Source organism: Bacillus rossius, chromosome 11, assembly GCF_032445375.1.
Source record: "Bacillus rossius redtenbacheri isolate Brsri chromosome 11, Brsri_v3, whole genome shotgun sequence".
Classification (NCBI taxonomy): Eukaryota; Metazoa; Arthropoda; class Insecta; order Phasmatodea; family Bacillidae; genus Bacillus; species Bacillus rossius.
In genome coordinates, this window is record NC_086338.1 from 11,979,917 (window position 1) to 11,993,123 (window position 13,207).

The following is a 13,207-nucleotide window of genomic DNA, read 5'->3' on the forward strand; positions in this document are numbered from 1 at the left end:
CTTGTGCAACGGATACGTTGTAAATCCTTCCAAATTTATTTTTTATTTATTAAGGACACCTGTAGGAACACCCCTATATACCATTTGTATCACTTCCAGCGGCAAAAAGTGATGTAAAAAATTAATGTTTGTGATAATTTCGTTAAAAACCACACTTTGGAGGCCCTAGGAAGCCCTGGAGAGTCTCGTACGGGGCTTACCTCTGGAAATTAATATGTTTTTGTTAGAAGGATCATAGAGGAAAGGTCTTATGTACCTGCCGTGGCGTTACGTGTAGGCCAAAGTTTCGAAAAAAAATAAAGTTTTCTGTTAAATACCTTAAAAACAACACTTTGGACACCCTAAGAGGGTCTTGTGCAACGGATACGTTGTAAATCCTTCCAAATTTATTTTTTATTTATTAAGGACACCTGTAGGAACACCCCTATATACCATTTGTATCACTTCCAGCGGCAAAAAGTGATGTAAAAAATTAATGTTTGTGATAATTTCGTTAAAAAACCACACTTTGGAGGCCCTAGGAGGCCCTGGAGAGTCTCGTACGGGGCTTACCTCTGGAAATTAATATGTTTTTGTTAGAAGGATCATAGAGGAAAGGTCTTATGTACCTGCCGTGGCGTTACGTGTAGGCCAAAGTTTCGAAAAAAAATAAAGTTTTCTGTTAAATACCTTAAAAACAACACTTTGGACACCCTAAGAGGGTCTTGTGCAACGGATACGTTGTAAATCCTTCCAAATTTATTTTTTATTTATTAAGGACACCTGTAGGAACACCCCTATATACCATTTGTATCACTTCCAGCGGCAAAAAGTGATGTAAAAAATTAATGTTTGTGATAATTTCGTTAAAAACCACACTTTGGAGGCCCTAGGAGGCCCTGGAGAGTCTCGTACGGGGCTTACCTCTGGAAATTAATATGTTTTTGTTAGAAGGATCATAGAGGAAAGGTCTTATGTACCTGCCGTGGCGTTACGTGTAGGCCAAAGTTTCGAAAAAAAATAAAGTTTTCTGTTAAATACCTTAAAAACAACACTTTGGACACCCTAAGAGGGTCTTGTGCAACGGATACGTTGTAAATCCTTCCAAATTTATTTTTTATTTATTAAGGACACCTGTAGGAACACCCCTATATACCATTCGTATCACTTCCAGCGGCAAAAAGTGATGTAAAAAATTAATGTTTGTGATAATTTCGTTAAAAACCACACTTTGGAGGCCCTAGGAGGCCCTGGAGAGTCTCGTACGGGGCTTACCTCTGGAAATTAATATGTTTTTCTTAGAAGGATCATAGAGGAAAGGTCTTATGTACCTGCCGTGGCGTTACGTGTAGGCCAAAGTTTCGAAAAAAAATAAAGTTTTCTGTTAAATACCTTAAAAACAACACTTTGGACACCCTAAGAGGGTCTTGTGCAACGGATACGTTGTAAATCCTTCCAAATTTATTTTTTATTTATTAAGGACACCTGTAGGAACACCCCTATATACCATTTGTATCACTTCCAGCGGCAAAAAGTGATGTAAAAAATTAATGTTTGTGATAATTTCGTTAAAAACCACACTTTGGAGGCCCTAGGAAGCCCTGGAGAGTCTCGTACGGGGCTTACCTCTGGAAATTAATATGTTTTTGTTAGAAGGATCATAGAGGAAAGGTCTTATGTACCTGCCGTGGCGTTACGTGTAGGCCAAAGTTTCGAAAAAAAATAAAGTTTTCTGTTAAATACCTTAAAAACAACACTTTGGACACCCTAAGAGGGTCTTGTGCAACGGATACGTTGTAAATCCTTCCAAATTTATTTTTTATTTATTAAGGACACCTGTAGGAACACCCCTATATACCATTTGTATCACTTCCAGCGGCAAAAAGTGATGTAAAAAATTAATGTTTGTGATAATTTCGTTAAAAAACCACACTTTGGAGGCCCTAGGAGGCCCTGGAGAGTCTCGTACGGGGCTTACCTCTGGAAATTAATATGTTTTTGTTAGAAGGATCATAGAGGAAAGGTCTTATGTACCTGCCGTGGCGTTACGTGTAGGCCAAAGTTTCGAAAAAAAATAAAGTTTTCTGTTAAATACCTTAAAAACAACACTTTGGACACCCTAAGAGGGTCTTGTGCAACGGATACGTTGTAAATCCTTCCAAATTTATTTTTTATTTATTAAGGACACCTGTAGGAACACCCCTATATACCATTTGTATCACTTCCAGCGGCAAAAAGTGATGTAAAAAATTAATGTTTGTGATAATTTCGTTAAAAACCACACTTTGGAGGCCCTAGGAGGCCCTGGAGAGTCTCGTACGGGGCTTACCTCTGGAAATTAATATGTTTTTGTTAGAAGGATCATAGAGGAAAGGTCTTATGTACCTGCCGTGGCGTTACGTGTAGGCCAAAGTTTCGAAAAAAAATAAAGTTTTCTGTTAAATACCTTAAAAACAACACTTTGGACACCCTAAGAGGGTCTTGTGCAACGGATACGTTGTAAATCCTTCCAAATTTATTTTTTATTTATTAAGGACACCTGTAGGAACACCCCTATATACCATTTGTATCACTTCCAGCGGCAAAAAGTGATGTAAAAAATTAATGTTTGTGATAATTTCGTTAAAAAACCACACTTTGGAGGCCCTAGGAGGCCCTGGAGAGTCTCGTACGGGGCTTACCTCTGGAAATTAATATGTTTTTGTTAGAAGGATCATAGAGGAAAGGTCTTATGTACCTGCCGTGGCGTTACGTGTAGGCCAAAGTTTCGAAAAAAAATAAAGTTTTCTGTTAAATACCTTAAAAACAACACTTTGGACACCCTAAGAGGGTCTTGTGCAACGGATACGTTGTAAATCCTTCCAAATTTATTTTTTATTTATTAAGGACACCTGTAGGAACACCCCTATATACCATTTGTATCACTTCCAGCGGCAAAAAGTGATGTAAAAAATTAATGTTTGTGATAATTTCGTTAAAAAACCACACTTTGGAGGCCCTAGGAGGCCCTGGAGAGTCTCGTACGGGGCTTACCTCTGGAAATTAATATGTTTTTGTTAGAAGGATCATAGAGGAAAGGTCTTATGTACCTGCCGTGGCGTTACGTGTAGGCCAAAGTTTCGAAAAAAAATAAAGTTTTCTGTTAAATACCTTAAAAACAACACTTTGGACACCCTAAGAGGGTCTTGTGCAACGGATACGTTGTAAATCCTTCCAAATTTATTTTTTATTTATTAAGGACACCTGTAGGAACACCCCTATATACCATTTGTATCACTTCCAGCGGCAAAAAGTGATGTAAAAAATTAATGTTTGTGATAATTTCGTTAAAAACCACACTTTGGAGGCCCTAGGAGGCCCTGGAGAGTCTCGTACGGGGCTTACCTCTGGAAATTAATATGTTTTTGTTAGAAGGATCATAGAGGAAAGGTCTTATGTACCTGCCGTGGCGTTACGTGTAGGCCAAAGTTTCGAAAAAAAATAAAGTTTTCTGTTAAATACCTTAAAAACAACACTTTGGACACCCTAAGAGGGTCTTGTGCAACGGATACGTTGTAAATCCTTCCAAATTTATTTTTTATTTATTAAGGACACCTGTAGGAACACCCCTATATACCATTCGTATCACTTCCAGCGGCAAAAAGTGATGTAAAAAATTAATGTTTGTGATAATTTCGTTAAAAACCACACTTTGGAGGCCCTAGGAGGCCCTGGAGAGTCTCGTACGGGGCTTACCTCTGGAAATTAATATGTTTTTGTTAGAAGGATCATAGAGGAAAGGTCTTATGTACCTGCCGTGGCGTTACGTGTAGGCCAAAGTTTCGAAAAAAAATAAGGTTTTCTGTTAAATACCTTAAAAACAACACTTTGGACACCCTAAGAGGGTCTTGTGCAACGGATACGTTGTAAATCCTTCCAAATTTATTTTTTATTTATTAAGGACACCTGTAGGAACACCCCTATATACCATTTGTATCAGTTCCAGCGGCAAAAAGTGATGTAAAAAATTAATGTTTGTGATAATTTCGTTAAAAACCACACTTTGGAGGCCCTAGGAAGCCCTGGAGAGTCTCGTACGGGGCTTACCTCTGGAAATTAATATGTTTTTGTTAGAAGGATCATAGAGGAAAGGTCTTATGTACCTGCCGTGGCGTTACGTGTAGGCCAAAGTTTCGAAAAAAAATAAAGTTTTCTGTTAAATACCTTAAAAACAACACTTTGGACACCCTAAGAGGGTCTTGTGCAACGGATACGTTGTAAATCCTTCCAAATTTATTTTTTATTTATTAAGGACACCTGTAGGAACACCCCTATATACCATTTGTATCACTTCCAGCGGCAAAAAGTGATGTAAAAAATTAATGTTTGTGATAATTTCGTTAAAAAACCACACTTTGGAGGCCCTAGGAGGCCCTGGAGAGTCTCGTACGGGGCTTACCTCTGGAAATTAATATGTTTTTGTTAGAAGGATCATAGAGGAAAGGTCTTATGTACCTGCCGTGGCGTTACGTGTAGGCCAAAGTTTCGAAAAAAAATAAAGTTTTCTGTTAAATACCTTAAAAACAACACTTTGGACACCCTAAGAGGGTCTTGTGCAACGTATACGTTGTAAATCCTTCCAAATTTATTTTTTATTTATTAAGGACACCTGTAGGAACACCCCTATATACCATTTGTATCACTTCCAGCGGCAAAAAGTGATGTAAAAAATTAATGTTTGTGATAATTTCGTTAAAAACCACACTTTGGAGGCCCTAGGAGGCCCTGGAGAGTCTCGTACGGGGCTTACCTCTGGAAATTAATATGTTTTTGTTAGAAGGATCATAGAGGAAAGGTCTTATGTACCTGCCGTGGCGTTACGTGTAGGCCAAAGTTTCGAAAAAAAATAAAGTTTTCTGTTAAATACCTTAAAAACAACACTTTGGACACCCTAAGAGGGTCTTGTGCAACGGATACGTTGTAAATCCTTCCAAATTTATTTTTTATTTATTAAGGACACCTGTAGGAACACCCCTATATACCATTCGTATCACTGACAGCGGCAAAAAGTGATGTAAAAAATTAATGTTTGTGATAATTTCGTTAAAAACCACACTTTGGAGGCCCTAGGAGGCCCTGGAGAGTCTCGTACGGGGCTTACCTCTGGAAATTAATATGTTTTTGTTAGAAGGATCATAGAGGAAAGGTCTTATGTACCTGCCGTGGCGTTACGTGTAGGCCAAAGTTTCGAAAAAAAATAAAGTTTTCTGTTAAATACCTTAAAAACAACACTTTGGACACCCTAAGAGGGTCTTGTGCAACGGATACGTTGTAAATCCTTCCAAATTTATTTTTTATTTATTAAGGACACCTGTAGGAACACCCCTATATACCATTTGTAACACTTCCAGCGGCAAAAAGTGATGTAAAAAATTATTGTTTGTGATAATTTCGTTAAAAACCACACTTTGGAGGCCCTAGGAGGCCCTGGAGAGTCTCGTACGGGGCTTACCTCTGGAAATTAATATGTTTTTGTTAGAAGGATCATAGAGGAAAGGTCTTATGTACCTGCCGTGGCGTTACGTGTAGGCCAAAGTTTCGAAAAAAAATAAAGTTTTCTGTTAAATACCTTAAAAACAACACTTTTGACACCCTAAGAGGGTCTTGTGCAACGGATACGTTGTAAATCCTTCCAAATTTATTTTTTATTTATTAAGGACACATGTAGGAACACCCCTATATACCATTTGTATCACTTCCAGCGGCAAAAAGTGATGTAAAAAATTAATGTTTGTGATAATTTCGTTAAAAACCACACTTTGGAGGCCCTAGGAGGCCCTGGAGAGTCTCGTACGGGGCTTACCTCTGGAAATTAATATGTTTTTGTTAGAAGGATCATAGAGGAAAGGTCTTATGTACCTGCCGTGGCGTTACGTGTAGGCCAAAGTTTCGAAAAAAAATAAAGTTTTCTGTTAAATACCTTAAAAACAACACTTTGGACACCCTAAGAGGGTCTTGTGCAACGGATACGTTGTAAATCCTTCCAAATTTATTTTTTATTTATTAAGGACACCTGTAGGAACACCCCTATATACCATTTGTATCACTTCCAGCGGCAAAAAGTGATGTAAAAAATTAATGTTTGTGATAATTTCGTTAAAAACCACACTTTGGAGGCCCTAGGAGGCCCTGGAGAGTCTCGTACGGGGCTTACCTTTGGAAATTAATATGTTTTTGTTAGAAGGATCATAGAGGAAAGGTCTTATGTACCTGCCGTGGCGTTACGTGTAGGCCAAAGTTTCGAAAAAAAATAAAGTTTTCTGTTAAATACCTTAAAAACAACACTTTGGACACCCTAAGAGGGTCTTGTGCAACGGATACGTTGTAAATCCTTCCAAATTTATTTTTTATTTATTAAGGACACCTGTAGGAACACCCCTATATACCATTTGTATCACTTCCAGCGGCAAAAAGTGATGTAAAAAATTAATGTTTGTGATAATTTCGTTAAAAACCACACTTTGGAGGCCCTAGGAGGCCCTGGAGAGTCTCGTACGGGGCTTACCTCTGGAAATTAATATGTTTTTGTTAGAAGGATCATAGAGGAAAGGTCTTATGTACCTGCCGTGGCGTTACGTGTAGGCCAAAGTTTCGAAAAAAAATAAAGTTTTCTGTTAAATACCTTAAAAACAACACTTTGGACACCCTAAGAGGGTCTTGTGCAACGGATACGTTGTAAATCCTTCCAAATTTATTTTTTATTTATTAAGGACACCTGTAGGAACACCCCTATATACCATTTGTATCACTTCCAGCGGCAAAAAGTGATGTAAAAAATTAATGTTTGTGATAATTTCGTTAAAAACCACACTTTGGAGGCCCTAGGAGGCCCTGGAGAGTCTCGTACGGGGCTTACCTTTGGAAATTAATATGTTTTTGTTAGAAGGATCATAGAGGAAAGGTCTTATGTACCTGCCGTGGCGTTACGTGTAGGCCAAAGTTTCGAAAAAAAATAAAGTTTTCTGTTAAATACCTTAAAAACAACACTTTGGACACCCTAAGAGGGTCTTGTGCAACGGATACGTTGTAAATCCTTCCAAATTTATTTTTTATTTATTAAGGACACCTGTAGGAACACCCCTATATACCATTTGTATCACTTCCAGCGGCAAAAAGTGATGTAAAAAATTAATGTTTGTGATAATTTCGTTAAAAACCACACTTTGGAGGCCCTAGGAGGCCCTGGAGAGTCTCGTACGGGGCTTACCTCTGGAAATTAATATGTTTTTGTTAGAAGGATCATAGAGGAAAGGTCTTATGTACCTGCCGTGGCGTTACGTGTAGGCCAAAGTTTCGAAAAAAAATAAAGTTTTCTGTTAAATACCTTAAAAACAACACTTTGGACACCCTAAGAGGGTCTTGTGCAACGGATACGTTGTAAATCCTTCCAAATTTATTTTTTATTTATTAAGGACACCTGTAGGAACACCCCTATATACCATTTGTATCACTTCCAGCGGCAAAAAGTGATGTAAAAAATTAATGTTTGTGATAATTTCGTTAAAAACCACACTTTGGAGGCCCTAGGAGGCCCTGGAGAGTCTCGTACGGGGCTTACCTCTGGAAATTAATATGTTTTTGTTAGAAAGGTTCATAGAGGAAAGGTCTTATGTACCTGCCGTGGCGTTACGTGTAGGCCAAAGTTTCGAAAAAAAATAAAGTTTTCTGTTAAATACCTTAAAAACAACACTTTGGACACCCTAAGAGGGTCTTGTGCAACGGATACGTTGTAAATCCTTCCAAATTGATTTTTTATTTATTAAGGACACCTGTAGGAACACCCCTATATACCATTTGTATCACTTCCAGCGGCAAAAAGTGATGTAAAAAATTAATGTTTGTGATAATTTCATTAAAAACCACACTTTGGAGGCCCTAGGAGGCCCTGGAGAGTCTCGTACGGGGCTTACCTCTGGAAATTAATATGTTTTTGTTAGAAGGATCATAGAGGAAAGGTCTTATGTACCTGCCGTGGCGTTACGTGTAGGCCAAAGTTTCGAAAAAAAATAAAGTTTTCTGTTAAATACCTTAAAAACAACACTTTGGACACCCTAAGAGGGTCTTGTGCAACGGATACGTTGTAAATCCTTCCAAATTGATTTTTTATTTATTAAGGACACCTGTAGGAACACCCCTATATACCATTTGTATCACTTCCAGCGGCAAAAAGTGATGTAAAAAATTAATGTTTGTGATAATTTCATTAAAAACCACACTTTGGAGGCCCTAGGAGGCCCTGGAGAGTCTCGTACGGGGCTTACCTCTGGAAATTAATATGTTTTTGTTAGAAGGATCATAGAGGAAAGGTCTTATGTACCTGCCGTGGCGTTACGTGTAGGCCAAAGTTTCGAAAAAAAATAAAGTTTTCTGTTAAATACCTTAAAAACAACACTTTGGACACCCTAAGAGGGTCTTGTGCAACGGATACGTTGTAAATCCTTCCAAATTTATTTTTTATTTATTAAGGACACCTGTAAGAACACCCCTATATACCATTTGTATCACTTCCAGCGGCAAAACGTGATGTAAAAAATTAATGTTTGTGATAATTTCGTTAAAAACCACACTTTGGAGGCCCTAGGAGGCCCTGGAGAGTCTCGTACGGGGCTTACCTCTGGAAATTAATATGTTTTTGTTAGAAGGATCATAGAGGAAAGGTCTTATGTACCTGCCGTGGCGTTACGTGTAGGCCAAAGTTTCGAAAAAAAATAAAGTTTTCTGTTAAATACCTTAAAAACAACACTTTGGACACCCTAAGAGGGTCTTGTGCAACGGATACGTTGTAAATCCTTCCAAATTTATTTTTTATTTATTAAGGACACCTGTAGGAACACCCCTATATACCATTTGTATCACTTCCAGCGGCAAAAAGTGATGTAAAAAATTAATGTTTGTGATAATTTCGTTAAAAACCACACTTTGGAGGCCCTAGGAGGCCCTAGGAGGCCCTGGAGAGTCTCGTACGGGGCTTACCTTTGGAAATTAATATGTTTTTGTTAGAAGGATCATAGAGGAAAGGTCTTATGTACCTGCCGTGGCGTTACGTGTAGGCCAAAGTTTCGAAAAAAAATAAAGTTTTCTGTTAAATACCTTAAAAACAACACTTTGGACACCCTAAGAGAGTCTTGTGCAACGGATACGTTGTAAATCCTTCCAAATTTATTTTTTATTTATTAAGGACACCTGTAGGAACACCCCTATATACCATTTGTATCACTTCCAGCGGCAAAAAGTGATGTAAAAAATTAATGTTTGTGATAATTTCGTTAAAAACCACACTTTGGAGGCCCTAGGAGGCCCTGGAGAGTCTCGTACGGGGCTTACCTCTGGAAATTAATATGTTTTTGTTAGAAGGATCATAGAGGAAAGGTCTTATGTACCTGCCGTGGCGTTACGTGTAGGCCAAAGTTTCGAAAAAAAATAACGTTTTCTGTTAAATACCTTAAAAACAACACTTTGGACACCCTAAGAGGGTCTTGTGCAACGGATACGTTGTAAATCCTTCCAAATTTATTTTTTATTTATTAAGGACACCTGTAGGAACACCCCTATATACCATTTGTATCACTTCCAGCGGCAAAAAGTGATGTAAAAAATTAATGTTTGTGATAATTTCGTTAAAAACCACACTTTGGAGGCCCTAGGAGGCCCTGGAGAGTCTCGTACGGGGCTTACCTCTGGAAATTAATATGTATTTGTTAGAAGGATCATAGAGGAAAGGTCTTATGTACCTGCCGTGGCGTTACGTGTAGGCCAAAGATTCGAAAAAAAATAAAGTTTTCTGTTAAATACCTTAAAAACAACACTTTGGACACCCTAAGAGGGTCTTGTGCAACGGATACGTTGTAAATCCTTCCAAATTTATTTTTTATATATTAAGGACACCTGTAGGAACACCCCTATATACCATTTGTATCACTTCCAGCGGCAAAAAGTGATGTAAAAAATTAATGTTTGTGATAATTTCGTTAAAAACCACACTTTGGAGGCCCTAGGAAGCCCTGGAGAGTGAGTGAGTGGTGGTTTGGGGGGCGCGTCAGCAACTAAGGCCATTAGCACCCACAGGTTGTGGTGAGATAAAAACCAAACACGTAGAACCAGTTAAAAACAACAAAACGAGTAAAACCAGAGAAAAACAACAAAACATGTACAAACAGAGAAAAGACAACAAAACAGGGACAAGCAGAGAAAAGACAACAAAACATGTATAATCAGAGAAAAGACAACAAAACATGTGAAATCAGAGAAAAGACAACAAAAGGTAAATCATATAAAAAGGAGCAGAGAAAATAGCACGAATCACAACACAGTAAAAAGGCCCACGGTACGTAAAAAGGGGAGGACAATGCTCGCAGGAGCACTCCCCTCACCAAGCAAGAGCGGAAGCGTTACAGGAAAGTTAAAACTACCGCGGGCCTGGAGGTAACGGGGACAATCGAGGAGGACGTGGCGCACAGTCAGGGGACAGGCGCAGACGTCACACTCAGGCGGAGGCTCACCACGCAGCAGGTACCGATGGGTAAGGCTGGTGTGGCCTATGCGAAGTCGCGCCATGAGTGTGTCCTCCCTGCGAGTGAGGCGATCAAAGCTAGGGCGACGTGGTTCCTCACAGATAGAGCGGAGCTTGTTGGTCAGAGGAAGGGACTGCCACTCCCTCCGCCAAGCAGCCCAAACAAAAGCTCTGGCAGCGCGCAGAACATCGCACACAGGGACACGCAGTAAGCTAGGCGGCAATCCACAAGCCTCCCTAGCTGCCCTGTCTGCATCCTCGTTGCCAGGTATGCCCGCATGCCCTGGCACCCACAGGAACTCAACTCGAGCACCCCGGTGGACCACGTCATGCAGTTTCTGACGGATCATAGGGAGGACCGGGTGGGACGTCGAACCAGACTGAAGGGCAGAGAGCGCACTCAGGGAATCTGAGCACACCAGACACCTGCGGTGGGCGCTTCCTCCGACAAAACACAAGGCTTTAAAAATAGCATATAGCTCGGACGTTAAAACACTGCAGGAAGGAGGTAGCCCAAAAAGATACCTCCCCTGCGCACAAGTAAAAGAACATCCCACAGATTCCCCCGAGCGGGACCCGTCGGTGTAAAAAAAAGAAAAACCATGAAAAGTCGTACTGAGTAGATCATTAAAAACAGCTCTGTACACAAACGGCGGCGTGGACGGTTTCGTCCAACGTGCCAGGTCGAGGTGTACACGAGGCCGGAGTTGCATCCAACACTGTTCGTGTGGAACAGGTGGAAGCAGCGCATTCGGGAGTCCGGCGGTTGCCCAAACAGTGTGTGCCCGAATGCATACAGGCATGGTAGCCCGGGGTTTCGTCGTGTATAGCTGCAGAGAAGAGGGGTGCAGAAAGGACCGGTAATGAGGATGAGAGGGGTCGGAACGGACACGCGCAGCATAGGACAAAAGAAGCAAATCCCGTCTGTACGGTAGCGGGGGCTCACCAGCTTCCGCACACATGCTAACAACCGGGCTGGTAGGAAAAGCACCGGTGGCGATGCGGATTCCAGCATGGTGAACACCAGCCAACCGTTTCAGGACCGACGGCCTCGCCGAAGCGTAGGCCACACAGCCGTAGTCAAGTTTGCTCCTAATTAACGCGCGGTACAGGCGGAGGAGTGTCGGGCGATCCGCACCCCAGTCTCTACTACTGACCAGTTTGAGGAGGTTAAGGTCTTTCTGACAGCGGGTCGTCAGGTCTTGAACGTGGGGCAACCAAGTCAGTGTCCGGTCAAATATTAGCCCGAGAAATCGCACTGTAGATGAGACCGGGAGTACAGAGTTGTATAACCGAATCTCCGGATCAGGAGTGAGAAGGCGCTTTCGGGAGAAGTGCATAACCTTGGTCTTCGCAGGGGAGAATCTGTAGCCAGTAGAATCCGCCCAACCCTCCAGGCGGCGCACAGCAAGCTGGATCTGCCGCTCAGCCATGGCAAACACAGCGGAGCGACAGAAAATGGCCAGGTCGTCGACGTACAGTGCACATTGCACCGGGGGCCGGATGGCGGAGACGACGCTGTTAATGGCCACTGCGAAGAGGGTAACACTAAGTACACTTCCCTGTGGAACACCATTTTCCTGGACATATACCCGAGAGACAGAAGTACCATTACGGATCCGAAAAAACCGGCTGCACATAAAATTGGAGATCAAAACGGGGAGGGAGCCTCGGAAACCCCAGTCATACAGCCGCCGGAGGATGCCATATCGCCACGTGGTGTCATATGCTTTTTCTAGATCAAAAAATACAGCAAGGACGTGCTGACCATGGAGGAATGAGTCCTGCACCACCGATTCCAGGGTGACGAGGTGGTCAACAGATGAACGGTTGCGTCTGAAGCCACACTGGTGTGGCGAGAGGAGCCGCCATGACTCAAGGCAGTATACAAGGCGGGAGTTCACCATCCTCTCCATGGTCTTACAGACACAACTGGTAAGTGATATGGGGCGGTAACTGGATGGCTCGCCTTTATCTTTCCCCGGTTTGAGAATGGGCACCAAAATAGAGTGACCCCAAAGGGACGGGAAGGTCCCAGATTCCCAGATAGTGTTAAATAAATTAAGAAGGGCAGCTTTGCCTTCGGCTGACAGATGTTTCAGCATCATATAGTGTATGCCGTCTGGTCCTGCTGATGACTGCTTGGAGTGAGACAGCGCATTCTCCAGCTCAGTAAGGGTGAAAGGTAGGTTGTAGTCTTCACCCCTGGAGGGCCCAAAGTCAAGGACTGCACCCTCGTGGAGAGCTTTGGTGGTTCGGAATGCAGTGGAGTACTGTGCACTGCTCGAGACTGCAGCAAAAGCTTGGCCGAGCTCATTAGCAATGTCCGTTGCATCCAACACTAATGTAACATTAGTTCGGAGATAAGGGATATGGGTGTTATAATTGCGGCCATAGAGCTTCCGAATAGTGGCCCATATGTGCTGACTTGTGGAGTACACTGTGAGCCGTGAAATATATTCCTGCCAGGAGTTGCGCTTGCTCTCACGGACCGTACGCCTAGCCCGCGCCCTGCAGATACGGAATTCGTCCAAGTGCTGCTGTGTCGGGCGAGCCTTGAACCGTCGGAGTGCTCGTCGCCGGGCACGTATAGCGTCACGACACTGGTCATTCCACCAGGGTGTGCGACGCCGACCGGTGGGCGAAGATGTAGGGATGGACACAGCTCCCGCTGACATC